This window comes from Centruroides vittatus, unplaced genomic scaffold, assembly GCF_030686945.1.
Source record: "Centruroides vittatus isolate TY-2023 unplaced genomic scaffold, ASM3068694v2 contig_439, whole genome shotgun sequence".
Taxonomy (NCBI): domain Eukaryota; kingdom Metazoa; phylum Arthropoda; class Arachnida; order Scorpiones; family Buthidae; genus Centruroides; species Centruroides vittatus.
In genome coordinates, this window is record NW_027122239.1 from 2,028,534 (window position 1) to 2,054,905 (window position 26,372).

The 26,372-nt window shown below is 23.4% G+C and overlaps 1 long non-coding RNA gene across 1 annotated transcript; it reads right to left on the reverse strand.

Moving 5' to 3' along the window:
* Positions 1-12,519: 12,519 nt before the first annotated feature.
* LOC136977099 (uncharacterized) lies at positions 12,520-13,846 on the reverse strand. The gene is made up of 3 exons (XR_010881031.1): positions 13,644-13,846; positions 12,853-12,912; positions 12,520-12,695 (listed from the first exon to the last, which is right to left on the reverse strand). It is a non-coding gene; the product is annotated as an uncharacterized lncRNA (long non-coding RNA).
* Positions 13,847-26,372: the final 12,526 nt, after the last annotated feature.

Below are 26,372 nucleotides of genomic sequence, written 5' to 3' on the forward strand. Positions count from 1 at the left end.
AGAAAATATTTTTATCCTCCTATTTATATATATAAGAAGTAAGAGGATTAATTATTTAATTATAATTAATTCTAATCAAATTCCTTATTATAAATATTTCCGAAATTCTGCAGCAAGCCCAGTATTGACTGATATAAAAATTAATGATACAGTCAATAAAGATATTCCAAAAAATAAATTATGGAAGCATCTTCCAGACAGGAGATAAACTCTTCCACTCCTTATTACGATCTTTATAACTATATAAAGCAGTAAATATATGTTAATAAAGTTAAATTTAATTAAAATTTTAAGGGTAAAATATTAAAATTTACGATAATTTGATCACATTTTATGTTATTTAACATTCGTTTCGTGCAGAAAGATCTTTCGTTTTGATATTGGAATTAATTAATGAAAAAGGTAAATTGTAATTTAATAAATGATTAGAATTAGAAATTAAAAGAGAAAATAATATTTTCGAAACTTTAAATGGTTGATTCGATTTGTAAAAGAGCAAATTGCCAACGTGTTAACAGCACATCAAAGGAATAAGAGCCTCAGCAGCAACATAATCGAATCATTGTCAAGACAGCTGACAACTGCTACTGTAAAAGTGCCACATCATCAAATTGTGCTATTATTTTGAATTCTGCCTCATGATTTGTAAGAGGAATATATTTACATACACGCGCTTCCTCTACTGAATGGAAATTATCCTGAGGATTTTTTCTCTTCCTCTTCTCTCTCTCTTCTCATCTTTCTCTTCTTCTTGCATAATTCATAATTTAAGCTTGTTGACTTTTAATGTAATTAGTGAATTATAATTTTATTAAATAATTTTATATTTAAATAAAGTAAAATATGTATATTTAATTTTTGTAACCGAATACGATTTACATTGTTACAATTTTATGCAAAACAAATCGTTGATAAGTGATGAAGAAGATATGAAAAAAGTCTACATCCACTTCATAGATAAAATGCTGATTTCAGTACATTTTTTAATGTAATTAACATTATTTTCTCTTATTATTTAAGTATTATAAATTATTATATTTAATTAAAATTATTAATAATTTTAATTAAATTTTAAAAAATCTATTAAAATTACATTAAAAATCTACCAAAATTTATTAAATTATATAAAGAAATCTACTAAAATTTTAATTATAATTAAATCAATTATCACAGTACATCGTCATCATCCCAAATTTCCTATTAATTAAAATTAATTTATTTTTTTTCCATTTCTTATTAGGTAGGATGATAATGATGATAATGATTGTCTTTTTTTATGCTATCATCTTGGATATATTCAATTATTTTTTTGGTTAAGGTTAAAGATATTGACATTTAAGTGAAAGATGGACCACATTGGGTAATTAACATTAAGATAAGGTTTTGATAAAAATGGATTCTTTAACTTTCAACTTTAATAATGAACCGAATTAGATAATAACGTCGACATTGGTATCATTAAGAACAAAGCTATCTCTTCTCTTCATTTCTATCCCTTTATTGAAAATGACTACCTTTATCCAAAGATGTTTACTTTTTATACAGGATTATAAAGGTATATAAGCTTAAAAATTTAGAAATAATTCACTATTTTACAGTTTATATTAAATTCTTTCAAGTAAATTTGATACTTTTATAAACTTTTACTGTAGATAAATTAATGTTTTCAACACTTTTAATACAGAAAAAAGTGTGTTTTTAAGATAAATAATAACAAATTTTTTAAATATTTTATGTTTTTATCTTAAAATTTAAATTATTTAACCCATTTTTTTCCTGTAAAGATATTATTAACATGTAAAGAAAACTATACTTTGCACAATAATATCGCTACATGAAAATAAAAATTTGAGGGAGATGTTATTGTTAAATAGTCAAAAAAACTGGTTACATCTTAAAATTTAATTTAATAGATTTTTTTCTGTTAGAAATTAAATCCAAAATGCTATCTTTTGAGCTATGCTTAGTCGATCAAACTCCTTTAGATAGGTACAAAAAAAGACTTGATTGTCTAAACATCGCTTGAAGCAGAGCATCAACTGATCATGGAAGCAGAGAAAGAAGACCAAACATCTACTCTATCTTCATTAGGTTAAGAATACTCATCATGCATCTCGATAAAGAAACAACATAGCCAAGTGTGGGTCTATACATATAAAAGCATTCCTTCTGCACAACAAATAATAAAAAAAGTCGACAAAAATGTCTATAATTTCGTCATATTTGCCATTCCAAGTGTAAATTTTTCTTTCTATAATTAATTTTTTGTGTTTATATATATCTTCTATTTTTAATTTTCTCTGAAAGCGTAATTCATTCTTTATTTTCTTAACTTTAAGATTTTAAAGATAAGATTTTTCTATAGTATATATATATATATACACACACACACACACACACACACACACACACACATTTATATCTATATATATATTAAAAAATTTATTCTTTATTTAAATAACTAGAAGGTCTATACTAAATTTAGTATTGGAGTAAGATGCAATTTTTTAGAATGTGTTTTTCTCATTCCATTCTGATTCTTTTACTTCAGGATTTTTAATTTTCGATATATTCTCCATTGCATCTTTTATTAATAGAATGGAGTTTTTCTCTCGTCTTTTTTATTCTCTCTTCTTATATTTTTTTCTTGAAATTCCTTTGAATATTAAGTTTTCTTTTCTACAACAGTTGATCAAATTTTCTAGGTTTTTCCCTAGTTTCTACGTTTGTTTATTTATTTTCTGAATAGATTTTTTCTTATTTTAAAATCCTCTCAACGCAAGTGGCAGCTCTTCTGCTCTTCCTTGATTAATTATTTAATCTTTATATATTTTTCTACCATCTTTTAATATATTATTTTTCCACATTTCTATATTCATTTTTCATAATAATTTATTTACTTATCTTCATATTATTTTTAGTATTTAAAGGTAAATCACCCTATACAAAGCCATGCATCTTACTGTAGATAGTATGTTTAAACGGTTATTTAAGCGAGAAAATTGTAAAATATCATTAAATATAGATTAAAATGTAGAAAAGTATAAAAATTCTAAGTAAAATACGAGATTTAATCATTAAAAAACGTAAAAGTATAAGAAAAATGCAACATCTTTCATGTGATCCGATATAATACACTTAATGGGGATTAGTATAGATTAGTAATAATTATATCAATATTACTATTAATCCTATAGGAAAAAAATTGTTCCTAAAATGACTTATTCCCTAAAGAGCATCGAATGTATCCAATTATAAAACTGAGAACAGATTTGAGAAAGTAAGGATAAATCCTACTCTATCCTAAGAGGATATACTCTACGATATAAAAGGCTGCTTAAAAATTTATTTTAATCCTTTTAATGTGTATTTTTAGAAGGAAAGGATATATATATATATATATATTATTGATTTTTAACGTAAAAAAATCTATAAATATCCCCCATAAAAGAAGGATGGTTTACTATATATTTTTTTTAATTTGTCAAAATTGTGTAATTTTTCATATGGTATAGCCTTTACGTCTTTTACTCCTGCCTATAAAGGAAAAATCTATTTTGAAATACATGAAAAATATTGTCTACAGACAGCTTTACAGCGCTTTTCCATCCAAATGTTTTATTGTACACATCAAACACACACTATTCGACTATTTGAATCCAATTCTGTCTCTTATACAGAAGAAAAGAAAGGAAATAAAGTTATAGAATCTTTCCCCCTCTCTTCAATTCACAGCGCACATAATTTTTAGAAAAAGCGAAATAATTTCTTCATTTTTTTAAAGAAAAAAAATATATCTAAAGAAGTTAGTTTATAAATGAAAAAATATTTTTTCTCTCTCTTCTCTCTCTCTCTCATATTGTGAGTTATATAAACTTCGATTGATTTCCAATTTGTTACAAAACAAAGTGAGCACAGGAGGATAAGAAATGCTTACAGTCTACGTTGAATGGACATGAAATGAAAGTAAAGATTTTTTAAGAAAAAAATAGCTTGAAAACACGACTACAAAACTCAGATTAAATTGAAGTAAAAAACACACATACACACCCACACATATATATATATATATATCCTGTTTTATAGAGTTAATTTTATTGTGATTGTGATATTTTAAAGAATGGTTATAAGTATAATTATCCTTCTATTTACGTTAATTAATTTATTATATTAATACTTTTTTTTACCAATCTCATCCACTCTTTCTTTTCTTCTTGCACTTCTATTGTTCTAATTGGAAAAAATATTTATTACTAACTCAAATTCTAATTTGATATTTATAGAAATTGGTTATATGTGGAATTATAAGACTATTCTTTTATTTATATTAATTAATTAATTAATATTAACACTCTTTTACTTATCTCGTCCATTCCTCTTTGTCATCCTCCTTTTTTCCCTTGTTCTTCTATTTGAAAAAATATATATATATATTTATAGCTCAAATTTTAATTTAATATTTGTATAGATTTGTTATATAGGGAATTATAACCATTTCTTTTCTGCTTGTTTTAGAAAATTGATATTTACCTGAGTTACAATTCTTAAATGTTTTTCTTCCTCGGTCTCTTTCTTTCCCTCTGCTACCTTTTAATAGCAGAAAAAATGATTTTTTTCCCTAAAGTTAATTTTAATCTGATATTTTAGATATTGTTATATGTAGAATTATACATGTAACTCATGCTTCTACTTAATTAATTCGTTATTATTATTATTATTCATGCTTTTCATTTATCTCATCCATTTTTCCTCCTCATCCTCCTGCTCTTATAACCTTTTAATGGAGAAAATATTTGTTTCTACTTCAAATTTTATTCTTATATTTTTAAAACTCGCTTATATATAAGATTATTATCATTTACTTTTTATGTTTAGGTTAGAAAATTTGTTATTACTACTACTTTTTACTTTCATCTCATCCCATTTCTCTTCTTCGTCTATCTTTTAATAAGTAAAATATTTTTTCAAGCTCAAATTTTATTTTGATACTTTTAGAGCTTGGTTATATGTGAAATTATAACCACTCCTTTTTCTGTTTATGTTAGAAAATGTATTACTAATACGTTTTTTTTTTTTTTATCCATCCTATCTCATTCCTTTTCTTCATCCTCCATCTCCTTCTCCTCTTTTTCTATCCTTTTAATAAAAGAAAACATTTTTTTTCTAGTTGAAATTTCAATATAGAATTCTTTAAAATTAATAAATAGATACAGAAATGAATTTAGTAGTAAATAAAATTTGATAGATGATGATGTTCTTTGTTAAAACTCTTGCATTACTTTTGTATTGATTCATATTGTTTAATGTTGACTTCATTGGATAGAAAGTTCGGAAGATTTCTTCTTCTATTTTCTAGATAAATCTACATATTAGAAATTCTATATAAATAAAATTTCCTTATGTTTTCGATTATCTTCTTCTGTAAATTTGATTTTGCTTCGGTTGTTTTTATCATCAATATTTGTACCTGGCAGTGTATGTTTGCCTTTACTTTGATGTCACGTGTATAGATCTAACAACAATCCTTTCTATCTTTTGGTATCTGTTTTCGTAATTTTCGTAATTGTCTAAACTTGTTTGTTTAGTAAATTTCTTCAAATATTCACGAAAATATAACAAATTCCTTTCTCCTCTTGAGCATCCCTTCTATGCTATTTTTTCTAATTTTTGGGGGAAATATTTTTCAGCGTATATTTTCTAATTTTTCGTTATTAAATTACTTGATATTTAAGTAGAAAGTATCAAAATTTTTGTTAAATTATATCAAATATTTAGGAATATATATCAAATTTTCCTTACGATGCTTTCCTCTTGAGCATCACTTCTATGAATTTTCCTAATTTTTGTATTTTTCACTGAATTTTTTGCTAATTTATCGTTATTAAATGTTAAATTAATTTATATTTAAACAAAAATTATCAAGTTTATGTTAAATTATTTGATAAAAACATCACAATTTGTTGTAAAGTGTTAATGACAACGCGACGCATCGCGACCGTCGCGCGCAATTATTAGCCTGCGTCGCAAGTTATTTATTCTATAACGAGTGCAATTATAAGCAAAAATAAAAAAGTAATTGAATTTTATATTAAATTCCTTCTAATTAAACTTAAAACCAAGTCAAAACAACATTAATAAATCTAAATGAGACCCATATAGGGCCTACATATATTCGCTTATCTCAAGACAGCAATAAATAATTATAATTAATTTAAAGATATTTTATTAATTAAATAACAAGTTTACCATAGATTATAATGGTAAAGTGCAGTACAATATAAACTTTCTCATGAAGATATTATAATAAACGTAGCTACCTCGAGTCGCAACGTTCGCGCGCGCCGGCGTCGCCATCGACGCCAGCATCTTTTTTACAGCATCTTTGAAGCGTATCTACGCTATTCACAAAGCACTGTAGATTAAATATTTCCTATAAATACTATCCTTACATTATCTACAATTTTTGAATGTATAAATTTATTTCTTTAATCTACAGAAAAATATACTTTTTAAAGATATTTTTCAATTTTTATAATATAAAATATATATATATATATATATAACAACAAATAGATAAGAACATTTATTTTTTATTTTTTTACAGAAATACAAATGAATAAATTCTGTTTGAGGAAACCAAATATATATATATATTATATATATATATATATTTCTTTTTATGAAAGGACATGAGATAGTTTATCCGCAGGATAACATTAAAAAGAAAAAAAAATCAAAATATTTCTTACAATTTAAGAAAAAAAATGTCTTTTTTCAATATTTAGCAGCTTAAAAAAGTTTATTTTTACAATTTATAACTTTAAAAAAAGTAAAAAAATAAGAATTTTATATACAATTGTCTATCAAGTGATGCTGAGAAACGAGATAGAATTTTTGTTGTTTTATAATTTTTAATTAATTAAATTTTAATTTTTTTAATATAATTTTTATCAAGTTTTCTTATATTTATCACGTAAAATTTTAATTATTATTATACGAAAAATGAAGTATTAGATTACATTCTCTTCTCCGTCTTCATCTCTCTGTTCCTTCTTATCCTCTTCTTCATCCTTTATTTCTTAAAATTTGAAATAAACTGTTTATTTTGTATATTTAATAACTAAAATCTTATTTTTCGTAGTTTAAAACTTTTAAAAAACGCAAAAAGCATGAATTTTGTAAACAATTCTTTAAATTAACGCTGAAAAATGAGATATAATTTGATGCTATTGTTGTTGTTTTTTTGAATTAATTAAATTTTAATTTTTATATAATTTTTAATTGCTAAAACTACGTAAATTTTAATCAGTTTTCTTAAATTTATCACGCAACGTTTTAATTATTATACGAAAAGTTAAGCAGCATTACTTTTTCTTAATCTCCATCTCTCTGCTCCTCCTCATCCTCCTCTTCATCCTTCTCCTCTTGCTCCTGCTCCTTCTCTTCTTTCTCTCTCTTTTTTCCCCCTGTAAGTCATTAAACAAAATAAGTTATTAAGAAAAGTAAATTAGTCGACTTTTATCCTTTTTAGAAACTATCGTTGAAGGTTAGATTAACAAAAATTAGTTTCTTGGAATCATTGCTTTATTAGAGAAAGACATTGTTAAAGTTCAACTAAAGTAAATTGTTACAATAAAGTAGAATGTTTAGAGAAAGATTTAAATAAGGATTAAAATTCAACTGTTAGTCAATGATCAACAAGATTGCTTCTATTTTGAGAAGGATTCAACTTGGATAATTGGAAGTCAACCAACTTGAAGGTACAATTTGAATGGAGTTTTAGGATTTTTCTCATCTTAATAACGTTCCAAAATACTTAAAAATTAAATTTAAATCCTTTTATAAATGAAGAGATTAAATTTCCTAATTATTAATAAAGGATTAAGATCTCAAAATATATAATTGTCCAGGAAAATTAACAAAGATAAATACTAAGAATTTTTCACTTTTATCATCCGCGGATTTTAACTTAAATAATTACGTTCTTTAAAGCTTTAATTGTGATTAAATTTTATAGTTTAAGGTGTAAAATGGTTTTGATAAAATTACTAAAGGAGACAGTTTACTGATAATTTATTAAAATTTGTTTTACTAATGATAGTTGACTCACTTATCATCGTTTTCTCCCAATGGAGAAGGCATTTGCTTCCTCCTAATTTATTTTCATGTTTCTTTAATAACTGCAGATATTACGAGTCGAGATAACATAAAGGGGAAGTTATACATATTAATAACATTTCAGGACTACCAAACTAGTCTCTGTAATTTGCTATTTTTGACTATATTCAGCATCCTGATCAATAGGATAATAAGAAGAGAAGCAGGAGGAAAAAAAGATAAAGCGAGCAAAATATTCACCAATTTTATAACCATTTTATACCCATAACGGCTCTGTTATTATAACTGCAGCAGTATAAATCATCAGTTTAAATTAGGATGTTGTTAAAGCATCAAACTAGCTTTACAGTAACAAAATTTTATAATTTAAACATTTATATTATGTTTATCACGCGTTTGGACTTAATTAATTCTCTACAAACTGCCATTTTTGACTGTATTCATCAACCTTATCAATAGAATAACAAAGAGGAGGAGGAGAAAAAAGATGAAGCGAGCAAAATATTCACCAATTTTATAACCATTACGTACCTATAACGGCTCAATTATTATAACTGCAGCAGTATAAATCATTAAAATTAAACTGAGAACGTTGTTAAAGCGTCAAACAGTGAGGAAATTTTATAATTTAAACGTTTGTATTGTGCTCATCACGTGATTGGACTTAACTAAAGATAAGAGTAAGATAATGGCATCGTTGTATTATCCTCTATATCCTTTAATAATGTAGAAAGTTTTAAAACTATCCGGATGCACAAACAGTAGCTTTATACAGATGGCGATAATGGGAGAAGTAAATTTATGATATTTTTCCTGCAAGTTGTTCCAAAGTTTAAATCCGTTATTACTCGTAATGGTTTAGTAGCTAAAGTTTACGACATCAAACTGCTTTGTAGATGTTAGGAAAATGGCCTATGATTCATTACAATGTTTTCGACATAATAAGTCGTTTCTTTAGATTGCACTTTATCGTATGATAACTTATGCGCCTTCCACTCTTCAAATTATCTCAACGTATCACTTAATTGTAGTAATGACCGCCTCTGGATGGATCGTCTCTATGTATTTATCGTTATATGCTTTTTCTACCCGCCTCTAAAACTTTATAATGTGATTTTTTTAAATCTAAACGAAATATTTATCTTATTTAAATAGTTTTGCAAATGTTTTAATTTAATTTCTTTCCAGTTTTAAATTAAAAAAAAAATTCAATTGAATTGGTTGAAGGATAAGAAAGATGATAAGTAGGATCTCTACGATGGAAACAACGATAACTCGTATTTGAATTTTTTTATCATCAATTAATTTTTATTAAGCTTTTTTAATCAATAATTTATTATTCTCTTGTTTTATAATTACGTTTTTATTTCATATGTTTATAAGATTTTTTTAACTTTTAAATAACGTTTTAATTGAATCTGTTTTCGTTTCTGATCAGTTTTACGATCTTCCCTCTAAATATCCATTTATTTTATTGATAATTTTTGATATTCTTTTCCTGATATAGATTATTTTTATCATCTTTCTCATCCTTCTATCTTTTCCATGCAAATATTTTAATTTTCTCTAGTCTCTGATCATTTATTTCCGTTCCGTTCTGTCACTCATTCTTTCCTTCCCTCCTTTCGTTTTTTTTCGTTAATTCCTTTCGTGCTTTCTAGTCATTCCATTCCTCTTTTCCATCATCCAATTATTCTTTTCTATAGATCCTTATCTTTCGACAATGCTTTTATATTTCGATCACCATCCATCCTTCATCCATCCTTCCCTCTACCATCGATTACATGTTAATTTGTAACCTTATCATCATTGAAACTTTTTAATGTTAAATATGTAATAATATATTAAATTTTTTTCTAGTTTATCACTCATTACATTTACCAACTATTTTCTTCTTCAACGTTATTTAGCTGGAGTATATTTGTATTTTCCTACGTCTGCTGCTTTTTATCTTTCTCTTAAGTCACTCTTTTATAATTTACATTTTTGTTTATTTAACTTTTTTTTAAATTTATTTTTATCTCCTTTTCCCTCATATACCTTTATTCTTTCCACTATCATCGTTCTTTCTCATCCTTCCTTTTCATTGATCTCTTTTCTCTTCCCTTCTTCTTTATCATCATCTTCCTTTTTTCCTTCTTTCCTTTTCCTTATAGCATTTACTTCCTCGACAAAATGTCATTTTATTCTTTCGCTTTGTTCCTTTTTTTTCATCCTGTTTTATCTTTATTTTTATTTATTTACTTTTTTCGTCGTTTAACTTTTGGATTCATTCGTCTGCATCTCTCTTCATTTTTTTATTTCTTAATTATAAATAGATATAAATCACGATAAGAAAAAGATGCTACGGTGATCCAAGAAGTTTTTTCTTACCTTCACCTTCATTTTCCTAATAAATAAAAGTTAAAAATATACAAAAAAAAAATGATGATGATGATGATGATGATGATAACTTAAAAGCTGTGGATCATCGTGATCTCCAGTCCTCTTCTGTAAATCGTCATGAAATTATCTATCTAATCTATGAAAAAAGGGGATAAAATAGACGATTTTATGATTTACAGAAGAAATAGGACAGGAAGATGATGATGACTAGCAGCTTTTAAATCGTCATCATCTTCCTTTTTCATTTAAAATAAAAGAATGTGCATGATTTAGATAAGAAAGAAAGATGATAGCTGAAATAAAAACGAATAAAGTAAGCTGATAATAGCTTAACAAATCTACGAATTATCACCATCTTCTTCTCTTCCTCTTCCTCTTCCTCTTCCTATAAATCATCAAAATTTTTTTTTCTTTCATTTCCTACTCATCTAATTTTTCTTTCTTCATCAATTTTCTTCTACACCAAACTTCAAACTTTAAACTCGTCTACATTTTTAATCTATTTAAAAATTAACCCTTTAAACTCGAGGTTTAATATCAAAAATTAAAGAAATTTTAAACTTATCAGCCATTTTGTATAGAAGAAAGAAAAAAAAAACACACATTTTTTCTCTTTATGAAACATTAAAAAAATGAATAATAAATTAAAGAATCAACTTTTTCAAATTTTTAAATTAACTTAATGTGGAGCGATAAAATATTTAGTGAGAGGAGGGGAAAAAACGACTTTTTAGGTGAATTAAACCTGGAAATTCTTATCAAGTAAAAGAAATGAATTATCTTATGACAACTTTAAATTATTCAGGACATACCATTCATTTTTGAAATGTTTTTGCAATCTGATAAATACTATCTCTCTACTGACTCGTCAAAGTTAATTTTCCAAACATCTGTTACCAGAAGATGCAACTAACAACAAATAAAATTCTCATTTATTTTGACAGATTTTTCTATTCATCACATTCCATTTTTTGGTCAGTAAATCAAGCGGATATTTTTAATTTTTACTTTAACTTTATATATATATATATATATATACACTGTATATTTTTTCCCTTCCTTTCTCCTTATTCCACTTCTTAAATGATTAAAAAGTATTTTCAACTTTCTAAAGAAGAAGTGTTGGAGGAACGTCTAACTTCTGTTCTTTGTTGATGCGTTTTCTACTTTGATGAGTAATGGATGGTGATTTTAATATATTAAATAAAATAATTATAACGTATAATTTACTTAAAATACCGTAACTAGTAAAGAAAAAATTTGTGAAAATAAACAGATTCCTAAGCACAAGGTATGTGCTAATCTGTAATTTTTTTTTCTTTTTTAAACGAGAATGCTGTAAGTGTATTGTTAATTCTGCAGTTTTTAAATTTATTTTTACAATTTAGTTTTTAAAAATGACCTTTAAATGCATCTTTAATACGCATTTCCCTTACTAAAGCAGCGTGTAATGTAGTTTTAGCGTGTTTTCATCGATGAATTCTATAAAAACACAAACTTTCGGATATTTATTATTAAATATTGCATCAAACGTACAAAATTTCCACTCGAGATAAATATTAGTTTCGTTTATCAAAATTTCTTGATGTAAAGAAAGTCAAAGCCATTAAAATTCATTTCAAGAATCGTTTACTTTAGTAAAATAGACTTGTGACTCTATAAAGGCCTTTCCATTTATAAGAATACATGTAAAGGTGTAAGGCCCTCTTATAACACGAAGACTTAAGTAAATCCTGTTTTTAGCGTACGATACTTTACATTTTATCTGGAAATTCGGAAGTTTTCAGCATTTTCTTTAGTCAAAATCTTTTATTTTACATAAAATATAACAAAATTTTTATTTTCCGATTCTCGCTAATGTATTACACATCTCAAGGATATAATTTTTAATATTAATGACGTGGCATATTTATAGATTTGACGTGAATTTTTTAACAAATTGTCAAAGATTTAAACTTAGGGATGCAGATTTATACCACTTAATCCTTTACATATATTTTTCATTTTCGTCTCTTCTACAAACGTTTTGGCATGTTTTATATATTTTCATTACTTTATTTCTTATATTTTTACTCATTTTTGAAGACAAGCTCTTCCTTTTCCTACATTAAACATTATCCTTTTCATCCCATCTTAAATCATTCTGGAAAGACAGAAAGTACCACTCCCATGGCGCTTTTTAAATGCCATTGCTGAAAAATTCACAATCGATTAAAATATTAATAAAAACACGCTTATCATCTTCAATGTTTAAAAATAAAAATAAAATAGAAAACAAGTCACGATACATTCAACTGGACGTGACAGCAGAAAGAGAAAAAATACAATATACAACACAAACAAAATTACCATTTTCCATTACTGCATCTCTTTGCAATAAGTAGATAGGGCGGTGTTCGGTCCAGGCAACTAAAAATAGAAAAAAAAAATAACCGAGTTGGACAGAAGTCATAGGACTATTTCCGTTAGAAAAGATAGGAGGAGTTGGAATAGTCCAAGGACTAAGCCAGCTGTGAGGATACAGCGATTTGGCGTGGTTACTCTCTCTCTAATAGCAGCAACGTTACTGGATTTGGGCGGGCCACATTGGCATTCTCATGCATAGCAAAATGTGTCCGTGTGTATGTCTGTTCGTATATATATATATATATATATATCCTAGTTTTCTTCTCTTATCTACAAACAAGAATTCGGCTCACGTTTCGCTTGCGTAATTAAAATAGTTTTACTCTCATCTACTTGTAACTTAATCTCGCTTTACTTTGACAGCCAACATATATCTGCAGCAATGAAGTGGTTGGTATAGGCTGACATGCTCTTCTTTATTAATTTGTACCTTCTTAGATTAAATTGCACGTTTGTCTTCGTAGAGCGAGTGTTTGTGTAATTTTACTAACACGGTTTTCACTTTCCTTGTTTTAATGGTTGTTATATTGAGATTATAACAAGTTTATTTTTCATTCTGGATTGTTTTATAATAGTTCCGGAAAAATTAAAACTAACATTTATTACTCTGCTTTTATATTTATTTAATAAATGCGTTAAAAAAAGAATTCAGAAAAGTCGACTTGTGTTTAGTATTATATAATATTCATCCCTTTTAAAATTACAATAATAATGTTACTCTTTACTTAATTTACCTTTTATGCTTATCTCTTTTTCTTATTATTCTTTGACTTTTCTTTGACTTAAAAAAAAATCTACTTTTCATCTCTTCCTTCTCGTGGCTTCCTTCAATGGGCTAATGTTCTTTTTTTTCTATGTTCTCTTCTTTTTTATGGCATTTTTTCCTTTCCTCACTTGTCATTTTTCCTTGCTTCTTCATTTATATATCCTCTTTCTCTCTTTCCTTTCTAGGCTCCTCTCCCTTTTTTTTTTTATTTCTACCATCCTTTTCATCTAACCACTTTCTTATTCTCATTTTTATTATTTTATGCTCTTTCATTTCAAATTCTTCTTCACTTTATATATTATTTTCTCCTATTCCTGATATTTTTTCCATATATTTCAAAATATATACTTTTATGCATTTTTTTTTCTTTTACAATTTTTGCATTTTCTAACTTCCCTCTTTTTTTAAATCCTTCTCTTCTTCAATTCTCTTGTGCGACGTTCCATTTTCTAGGAAAACTTTCATTACTTTTTTGTAGAATTTTTTTCCTTAACTTCCCTTCTTATTAATATTAAAAACTGAATTTTAAAAATTAATTCGAGCAACTCTTTGTCATTTCTCAATCGGAAATGCAAAGTTAAATTCTAAAAACTTATCTTTTATGTCTAACGTTCCCTCCTAGAGAGAAATGAGAGAGAAGAGAGTCAGTCGAACACACTAACTTCATTCTTAATCAGATAAGTCCGAAGATACATAATTTCCTAGAGTATAAAGTTAGTAAAAGAGATAAGAGAGAAACGGCTGAGTTACCTTTATATCTTCTCTTACTCTCCCTTATTCAATCATATCACCTTCTAAACGATTAAATATCCAAGCAAAGCTCTTTCTCCTAACGGAATAGTATTTTAGAAGCTTAGAAACTATCCTAAACATAATAATGTAATTGAAGTGACGTTTCCACTAGCATTTACAATATTTACCCATTTCTGTTCGTATATTGATGCTGTTGCTGATATTATAATATTACAGTACTTTGCAAACGCATTTGAAAGTCCTTATCAGACAAGCAGAAAACGTAATGATCATGAATTCAAGCGATGCTTTTTTCCTTTTTTGGAATATTTAGAGACGAATGTATAATATCTTATCGTATTCTCCGGGCTATGTAGTAAAAAAATATATAATTTTTTTTTTTTAAATATACAAGTTTAAAATTTGATGTTGCTCCTGCAATTCCGTCTTTCCTGTAAAATGAGTGAGTTATGTAAGGAAGTCATCACTAAGGAAATTTTCTGTTTTTATTGATCTAGTTTGATGTATTAAAATGATGTAAAAGTTTATGTAAAAGCATTTGAAATGTTTGAAATATTTCTTTTATAAATTGCTAATTTATAGCCTTTGGAAGTTTTATAAATAATTTACTATTAAAATCATTTTTTATTATAGGAATACGATCAATTCTAAACAAATTTCCTGGAGCGTAATATAAAATTTTAAAATATTTTAGTAATAAAATTAATTATTTATTTTATTAATTTTCTAAATTAAGAAATTATAATGAAAAAAAATTTTTTTCACTCCTAAAGTACAACTGATTTTTAAAAACAAAGTTTTAAATGTTTTTAAAATATTAAAAACAAATATTTTTATTGTAAATAATTTTTTAAAAAAATTAGAAGAAACTACTTAAAAATTTGTAAATTTTATTTTTAAAACAATAATAAAAGAATTAAAATTTTTTATATATATATAAAAATACTATAAATCTAAAGTAAAGTATAAATTTCAATATTTAATAAGAAAACAAACCATTTTTATGTTAAGAAAATATAAAAATAGTGTATAGAGCTTTACTGGTAAATTTTTCAACTCACAGTTGACAGATATATTTTTCTCTAGAGTGTAATTCTGTTTACACTCATTCTACATTAATCACCTTAGAAATAAGCAAAATATCTAAGTATAACTTTATCTGAAAGGCTTGAAAGGGAAGATAGAGAAGAGGGGGAAAAAATAAATGGATTTACTGCTACAAAATAGGTGATAGTCTCTTCTAGCAATCAAAATCTCATAGTTGAGTTTTTTATCTTCTGTGTTTCATCCCACGAGAACATTCATTTTGTTTGATTGTTGTAGTTTTAACCATATTTAATCTGTTTATTTTAAATCATAGATAAAAAAAATATATAGATTTTTATGTTTTATTATTTGAGATTATATCTTTTTATGGTTAATAAAATATTATAGAAGATATAAAACTCATATATTTAATGTAACAATTATTTTATAAGTTCAACTATTTTTTTGAAGATAAAATTCTCGTTTCTTTTGTAATTTGTGTATTAAATTTAAAATATTTAAAGAATTTTTAAAGATATTTTATACCAAAAATCTTACATTAAATATCGAATTAATGTAATAAAAGCTGTGCTTATAATTAAAATGCTTTCAATAAATCGAATTTTTTAATCTTTAATATTAAATTTTACATTAAAAAATATTATATTTAACCCTTTATAAAAGCAATATATATTAAAAGAAAGCTTTTAGCATTAAAAAAATAGGAAAGAAAATGTAAATATAAATTAACATATTTAACTAAATTATTTTAAATAATATATTATGTTAAATTCCTTTTAATCAGTATAAATAAAAATTATACGTAATTAATTTCTTAAATTAATAATTAAATTCAGCTAAAAATATAGCAGCTTACAAACTTAATACCATCCTCAGGATCACTCGAAAACTAATTAGCTTGGTGTAAAAATAAATATCTTGTGGCTAATGTTAAAAACAACATGTAAATAATATTAGATAAACTAATTAATACAGAATTAAATTCTTATGGAAATATCAAATTATAATTATAATTAATCAACTTTGTGAATTTCTAAACTAGTTCAGTATTCTAGGGAATAATAGATAACATATAGTTTATCACTTACTGGGGCTCATTAACATTGCTGTAATGATTGATTCACTAAATCCTCAAATGTAAGAGGATACCATTAATAGTAATGACTTAGTTCATATTACCAATTCACGGTGAACTAAACGAAGTTTTACAAAATGAAAGCTGAAGCAAACACATGTTACAGACATTCCGAGAAATTGGAAACCTCCAATTAATGTATGAATGAGTAAGTTTTATTCGTTTCTGATTACATTTCAATAATTCTTAGTTTCCTAAATTTTAATGTTGTCCTCGTAATTCTTAAATTTATTATGCTTCGTGTGTTTATGTTTATTACACGAAAAGCAGAAGATGTTGATTAATTTGTTTAAAAATAAATGAATTTTTAGAAATAACGATGTAAAATTGAATATTGAAAACTACTGATTATTTATGAATATATATTCTGTTACAAAGCTGTAAGTAAATATAGACAGTTCTAAGTAAATACAGTAAATAGAAAGAGTAACAATATAAAAGTTAGAATATCTAACTTATTCTTTTTATTCTTATTCGAATCATTTTATGTATTTTTGTGTTGTATTCATCTTTTAGTGATGCACTACATCAATCATCATCATCATGTAGTGTTTATATAATGTTTTGTAAATATTAATTAATGTTCTTTCTATTCATATTTTTCCTATTTGAGTATGTAATTCTATAAGGATGTAAACAAAGATAGTTTAAGATTTTTAATTATGTTTATTTATATCTACATATAAAGTTTGGTAAATTATAAATACCTTAATAATTATTCTTAATTAAATTAAATTAAAATTATGTAATAAATTATTTTTAGGAGCCTTTAAAGTGTTTATATGATCTTATTTATTCAGGTATTTTTCTATATTTATAAACTACAAATATATATATATATATAAAATCATCTCCAGATATTTTGAATTAGAATTCTAATTAATGTCTCATTTGGTATATTTGCTCGAAAATTATATGATGTGTTATAAATGGTTTAAGGAATTTCTGATGATTTTTTAACACATTTACAAGCTAAATCATAGGAGAATATACATAAAAAAATAGAGAAATGAAGTTGAAGATCATCAGTTATCAATCATATCTAGCATTTCAAAACTTATATATATATATAATAAATTAAAAAATATATCTTTAAATCCTCCATTTTAAACATTTCTTTTTTTAAATAAAATAATAAATGTTTATAGCATTTATACAAATTTAAAATACATAAATTTATATTTTATAAAATGAATAAATAAAATGTACTGGTACATACACACATATATCACATATCTTAATTAAATTTTAAATATTTATCTACATAAAATATTTATAAAAATTTAAAGTATTAAAATTTAAATTTAATGTTTTACATTTAATATTTTCATATATGTATAAACTCATTAAGGAAAATTTGAATAAATCATAAATATCATCTTTTTAAAGTAAATAATTAAATGAATTATTTAATTATTTTAGATAAAAATAATCAAATTTGCAAAATTTAATTATATAGAAATATTAAAAATATAAAATAAATGTGTAAAAATAGATGATTAATAAATAAGCCATTAGCTGCTGATGCCAACAATCCATTATCTATTTAGAAATGTGAAGCAGCCAAAGGAAATGCTGACTATCCATTCAGCATTGTGCAAATCAATAATTAAAGAAAAGACCAAAATGAACATATTGTGGCTTTAGGCAGATGAGTCACGGTTTTATGGTTCCAACTGTTGCTGTATCCAAAACCGAAAATGGGTGAGTCAGTGAATCTTTCTTTTTTTTTATTCTCCGCATCCCTTTAGGCCTTCCACATGTAAATTCTTTGTTCTCATCATATATTAAACATTTAATTTTAAAATATTCTTTAGTATAATAGATTTTTATTTGTTTATTTAATAAATTAATTTATTTCTCAATCTGATTATTTTCTCTTTCATTGTAATCAGGATTTATTTGACTTGTTTTATTTTATTATTCTAGATTTGTCATCAAATAAATTTTTTTTATTATTTTCTTGTTTTGTCACTTATTATATTTCATTTGTAAATTTAATATATATAATTTTCTTTGCTTCTGTTTAAAAAAAAAAGATATATTTTCAAAAATTCTATAGTTTAAACAGGAAAAAAATATTTCAATTTTCATTTTATATAAATTATTTTATCCCTCTTTATAACAAGAAAAATCCTTTTATTATTTTTTTAAGTTAATAATTTATAAATTTACAATATCTATCTTGATATATAATTTTTTATTCATCAAATAATAAAATAAAAAACATTTATTGAAATTCTATATTTTATTTTCCTACTTTTTTGCCTTTAGGTATAACTCTATTCTATTTTCTTAGTCCCTTAATTTAATAAAATAATTTATTTCTGTGTATAAAATATTTTTATCTGTATATATAAACAACCTCTTCTTCTATTTTATTTCTAATAAAATAAAAATTTTATATAATTTGTTTTTCAGATATTTTATCTTATTATTCATTTCTCAAAGTTTTTGAATTCCTTCTTCCATATCAATGTAAAGAGAAACTAGCTTATCAATAGCAACACATATGTCATTGATTTATAAAAAAATTATATATATATATATATATATAATTTTCCTCTTATTTTTTCTTGTTTTCTTCAATTTTATTCTTCAAAAATTCATTTATTTAAAAAAGTTCATGTGTAATTTTTTAGGAAATTAAGGAAATGTGCAATTGCAATTATGGTATTGAGAAAATATGAGATTTAATGTAAATTATTGAGGAAATTAAGGGAATATTATATTATATAATTATATTTTTGAGAAATTATTGAGAAAATGTTCCATTTAATGCACTTATTTAAAGAATATAACATTATAATTCAGGATAATATAAATATTATCCTGAATTATCACACTATTTTTTTCATTTAAATAATTTTTACATGTTATATAAGCATTTAAGACATTTTTATGTCTAAAAATAGAAATTTCTCTTTATATTATTTATTAATATTCTAAAAAATAATTAATTCAATTATTATAATTAATGCATGTATTGTACTTTAATCATATAAGTTTAACTTTTTTTAAATTTATATTTTATTTTCTATTTTAAAATTATTTTCCTAATAAATAAAATGTTTAAAATATTCTAAAATAATTTAAAATATTAATTAAAAGTTTGACTGATAGTTTATAATGTTTTACACAGATAAAAATTGTTTTTTTAAAAAACTAAATTATTGTATTTTAATATTTTAAAAAATTATTTACATAATTACATTTATTCTTGTAATAAATTAATTTAATTTTTATAAATCAAATATTAAGATTAATTATTTAATAAATATTAAAATTATTTACTTAATTATTTATTAAAAATTAAAATTTATAAATAAAAAGTTTTATTTTTCATGAGTGATGTTGATAATGATTCATGTCATCTTGAGATTTATCATTTTCTAATTTTAGATACGTGTAAATATTTATCTAGAAATAGAATTATATTTTAAAATTAGTATAAATTAAATTAAAATAAGACTAAATTATGTTTTTTGTATATTACTTATAACTCTTCTCATCGATTTATCCACGATATTTTCTATTAATAAGTGAAATGATGATCGTAGTTCTTGAACGTATAAATAAAATATAGAATCTATAGGGCTGTTGTTTGATGATGAGAGATTTAATATAGGATATTCAATAATTCTTCTCATCCTTCATTCTATATTTATCATATTATATCATGTTATAATCGTTATTTGTCTCTCAGGAGAAGCATTTAACTTATATAATTATCCTTAGGATTTACATTTAATTACTCATTTTTACTAATGTTTTATTTTATATTTAATATATTTTTTAGTAGACTATATTTTAAAATAATATTTTATCTAAATTTAAGCTTAAATTTAAAAAATTTTAATATTTTAAATGAAGAGGGGTTTCACCTAAATCTCGTCGATGGAGATAATACGTTTTAATAAAAGTTTTTATGCTTGTATTAGTAATAATTTTTTAAGAGAATTTTTATTAATTATTTTAGAGTTTAAAGTCATTAGAAATTACTTTAGAGTTTAAAACCTTTAGTAAATATTATCACTAATACTAAGAGTTGTACAGAATCACAGTTTGTACTCGTATATCTACAAATTGTGATTCTGTACAACTCTTACTTTATAACAAGATATAATTGATTAACTATTTTAATTTTTGAGCAATTTTTGTCAAAATCATAACAAAATATAAAAGTTAGTCTATATTTTTACTTAAACTTTTCAACCTCTCAGGTTACAATTCAAACTAAAAGCTGATTTTCACTCTCTATCGCCTGCTAGTAAATGTTCTATAATATGATATCCTTTCTGTGAAAATGACCTGGATTTGTTGTAATTTTTTTGTCTTTTTAACCTTTTTTTCGAAAATAAAATTTCCTCTCGCAGCATCTTTCTCTTTTTCTCTCCATCCTCCACCCATTCCCCTTCTTTAAGGATAAATTTTTACACTACGAAGATAAAATGTATAAAAGTTTAAAAATCAAAATTTACTATGATAAAATCCTTTTAAAAATTAAATAAAATCAAATAAATATCATTAAAAATTTATTTTAAAAAAATTAATGGTTTTAGTTGTAATACCATTTTCTTTAGCATTCGATAAACATTATGTATGAATAATAATAATTTTATATTGTTTGTGTCATTTATCATAAAGAAAAATAAAAAATTGTGGGTAAAAACATTATTAATATTTATATAAACGTAAGAAATTTTATAAGTTTAATAAATTAAACATACAATTTACTTTATAAAAAAATTTAAAGCTGAAATCATTAAAATTGTTTATTTTAATGATTTTTTTTCAAAGCTAGACGTTAAAATAAATGTTGTATTATATAAAGTACGTCCGTATGTCTGTCGATTGAAGCTATCTATAACATTCTAGAAAGTAAATTTTAAGAATTTACTGAAAATGATCATCGAACTAATAGAAAATAGTTCAAAAATTTTTCGTTTATTGCACAACCATTTATAAGAATTTCTCATCAAACTTTCTCTGTTTTCCTATATTTTCAGCGTCGTAAACTTATAATTTTTTAAGTATTTTTTACAAATACTCTTCATTACTTACACTTTAATTTCAACTCCGAAATTCTTTATTTTAATTAAAACATTTTTAAAAAATTTATTATTTTTATATTAAAAAATATAATAATAAAAATCTTTTATCTAATTTAACACAAATTTTTAAAGTTAATTTTAAAATTTAAAAGTAAAAATATTTAAAATATCGAAGTGTAATCGCTAATTGGTCGCGACTCTATTCGAATCGACCAATCAGAGAACAGAAGCTCTCTAGAAATAAAGATCAGCGAGTTTCGATCTCGAATCTCCCAAATAATTAAATAAATTTGAAAAAAAACATTACTTTATTATTATTTTAATTATCATTAAGCTAATTAAATCACCGAATATTATCCTTTATTCATTAAAAAAAACGATAATTAACTTTAATGTTTGTATCATTTAACACACAACGAAATTAGACACTTATATAGTTAATTATTTAAAATTTTAAAAGAGGAGAGTGAATAATATATTTAATATAAGGATAGGAAGTTTCTTTTTATATTTTAAATTCTATCAAGATGTTTTATTATCAGCAACAGTTTCCTTAAGCAGCTGTTATTGCCAATCAATCTCTTTTCACAGTTGTAAATGACAGTATGTAGCCCAAGAAACTTCACTTTTGTTAGAAAAATTGTAAGATTTTTAGAGAAAGAATTAACTTTTACTATGTATAAAAGCCTACAACAAATTTTCAACTGTTGTAAATCATAAACTCGACTTTTATAGCTTAGTTGTATCTAGCTTCAATGCTTATATATATATTATAAATTATAAATATCAAAATACTATATATTATACAGTATATTCATGATACAGTATAGAACTGTAAATATATGTATATAATTTCCTGTATAAGTTACGTTCCTAAACTTCAATTTATTTCCATGTTTAGTACACAAAGGTTTATTGTATCTGTTCTAAAATAAAATAAAAAAATAAAATAAAAGATGAATTGTGAAAATTTATATTCACAGCACGTTCTTTATGCAAATTCATGCATAATAAATCATTTAGTGTAGAAATATATGAGATAAAAATAAACCAAAAAAAAAGTAAAATTTAATGCTTTTTTCCCATTCTTCTTCCTAAATTTATTGTTTTATATTAATTAAAATTAAATATATTATTAGAAAAAATAATTGTTTATAAATCACATATAAAGGTTTCATTAATAATTACTTTTGAATTATTATTATTATTATTATTATTATTATTTTAATTTTATAAAAGTAAAACAAAATCTGTAAAAATTATCATTTAATTTATTATTAAATAATAATTAATGTAATATTTTAATTGATATTAATTAAGTTTTAAGTATAAATTATTTATATATTTATTGGATAATTTTAAATAATAAAAAATATATATATATAAAACATTGTTTAAAATCTAAAAATAAAAATTTTTATTTACTTAATTATTAATAAATATATAAAATAATAATAATTTAATTTTTTTTAATATTTTTCTAATTATCAATTATAAATTTTCATTTACTTTCTTATTAAAATTTTATTAAATTAAGAAAATAACTTTATATATTTATTTTTTTTAATAAATTATTTTCTATTTTTTTAATCAATTTTAATGTGACTTTTTAATTAAATATTTCTTAGTTTTAAGTTATTTATTTATATATTAATTATCAATTTATGAAAGTAAATAATTAAAAATAGAAAAAAAAAGAAATTTACAGGAATAAACATTAACATATTTATTAAAATTTTAGATTAAAATGAAAATTCTGTTTATTAAAAATATAAGTAATTTACATTTTAAAATGTATTTTTTCTGTAAATTTAATATCTAAATAACTTTACTTTTAACACTAATTTTTTTATATATATATTTAAGAATTTATTCCTAGCAGTTTAGATAATGCATATCTTTTTTTTTTTATTATTATTTTAAAAAATTATTTAAAAACTCTTTGCAAATTAAATACTTTCATGAGTTTATTTTTATCTTCTTGAACTTCATCTTACTCTATGATGCTGATTGCTGGCAGAGGAGGAGGAGGAGGAGGATGAAGCTGAAGATTTTAGAATTTAAAAAAAGCTTATTTTTAACTTAAAATAATTTTTTAAACATTAAAAAACAATAAATATTTAATTCTAAATTAAGAAAATTGGCTGAATATGTTAATTATTTTTAAAAATAATTTTTATTGAGAATGGCATTTTTAAAACTATTTTAAACATGATTTTATAATCGAATTTACATATTTAATTTATCGAAAGAATTATTTTAGATTTTTTTAATATAATATAAATGTAAAATTCTGTGAATTAATTACCTTGAAACTGTTTTTTTGCGAATTAAATATCTTGATAAATCCGCATCACAGAGGAAGATGAAACTGGAGATGACAACATAAAAAGTTATTTTTAATTAATTAAAAATCTTTAAAAATATATAAAAGAATGAATATTTAACTGTGGATTAAGAAAATAAACTAAAATATGAATAATTATTTAAATTTTCCTATAGTTTCTACTGAAAAAAAATGGCTTTTTAATAACCACTTTAAACGTGATTTTATAATCAAAAAGCATATCAAAAGTATATTTTTAGGTTTTATATAATATAAATCTAAGTTTTTTCGAAAAATTTTGCTTATAAATTTTAACCTTATCCTTACAAGAGTAGTTTTATGTATAGTATATTATAAAGAAGCTAGCATTTTAGGGATATTCTAGATATGTATGTATATATATATATGTTATACAACCAGTCTTGTAGGAGTAATTTCATCTCTAACGTATTATGAAAGAGGTCACTTTTAGAAGTCTTTATAGTGCTTTCTGGAGTAGTTATATAGGAGGTCTAGTCTTACAGGAATATTTTTAGTCGTATATTATACATCTAAGTTTCCAGAATCATCTTACAAAAAGACTAGTCTTTCAGGAATATTCTCCCAAAGGTACATATTCAGAGAAGATATATATAAAAATATGATTTATAAAACTAAATATATTTAATAATATATATATTTTATAGTTAATTTTTCTGAAAAAAATTGTAAATATTATACACAGAAAAATAAATTTGAAATTTGCTCTTCTATAGGGAGCAATGGAGAAGAACTCGTAGAACTGATCCCAAATGGATAAGAAAAGGCTAGGAAGAAGAAGAAAAAAGTCTTTAAAAGATATATTTAATAATTTATTATAAAATTATTCTTTCAACATAAATTTCTATATAGAAAATTACAGGAAAAAAATTACTTTTTATTATCTTTTCAGTTTAGTAAAGAGGAGGAGACTCTTAAAAACAATAAAATATACAGAGAAACAAACTATTAAGAATTGTTAGACGTATCTCCACTATAATTTCTCTTCATTTACATAATATAACTCATTTAAATGTAGAAATTTAGAACGTTAGAACAGCTTGCAGAGTGCAAAGACCTCACTTACTCCTATTACATGAATCTTTTTTTGAAGGAAATTTGAATGAACAATTAATAAATTTTATTAAAAATAATTCGCAAACTTTATTAAATTTAATTTAAATTTATATAATTTAGACGGTAAAAAATTATTATAATACATTTAAAATAAATCTTTCGTTTCTCTTTATTGTCAATTTTATAAAATCGTGGATGCTGTATCCATGGTAACAATCAATCCGAGAGAAATCCGGATCATTCTAATTAAGTTGAAAACGTTTGCCTTTCGTTTCGACATGACTTCATAACTGTTTAATTTCTAATAATAAATCTAATAGCGAATATTAAAATAATAACTATAAATCGTTGCAGTTATCTATTATCGGTATAATTTGGGAGTGTAATAATCATACATTTTGTAAATTTTAGCTCATTTAAATCGAAATAATTACAGATAACGAATTTATTAATGATCTTAATTCTGTAACTCTCTTATTAAATTACCTGAAAATGATAATAACATTTATTATTTAATCATTAAGTTTGATTGTTAATTATATTAATTAATTTTTTTAAATGACGAGAGAGATGCGAGATTTCATTTATATTGGGAATTGGATAAATCTTTTTTAAAATGATTATTTGATAACAAAAAAAATGTAGTAAAAAAAGGGGAGAGCTTACATTTTATCTACGACCACAAACGTGAAGAAGAAAGACTAAGGTAAGATTTTTAAAGTGAAAAAAATCTTTTAGTAAAGAAACACAAGCTCAAAACACTTCTTATCTATACTCCTTCATTTTTCTTTTCTATAGTTTTTTACTTTTAGCATCCCTTTCCTTTAATAGTTTCTCTTCTTGAAGTCCTGTAGTAATACGTTCTGATAAAAGATGAGAAATTACAGAATTTTTTTTTAATATACAAAAATCTTTGTCTTTTCTTTATGTTTCTTATCATTCTAAAAAATTCTATTTTTTCTTTTTTTTAATTCTATCTTTTCCTGTATTTTTTAAAATATTCTCCTAAAATAATTTGTTGGAAAGATGTAGGTGTATAATATATATATACATATATTGAAAATTTAACTTGTTTCTCAGAAATTTTAATTGTAAAAATAAATTTATAAGAGATTAAAAACATTTTATATTATTAATGGCAATGTCTTAAAACTTTTTTTAAAATTCGAGAATATTTTTAAAAGACGAAATAAAGTTATCAATAATGACTAGATTTACTTCTTATTATTTATTTATTTATCAACTTTTATGTGAAGTAAAGTATAAAATAAAATATTTATTAATTTT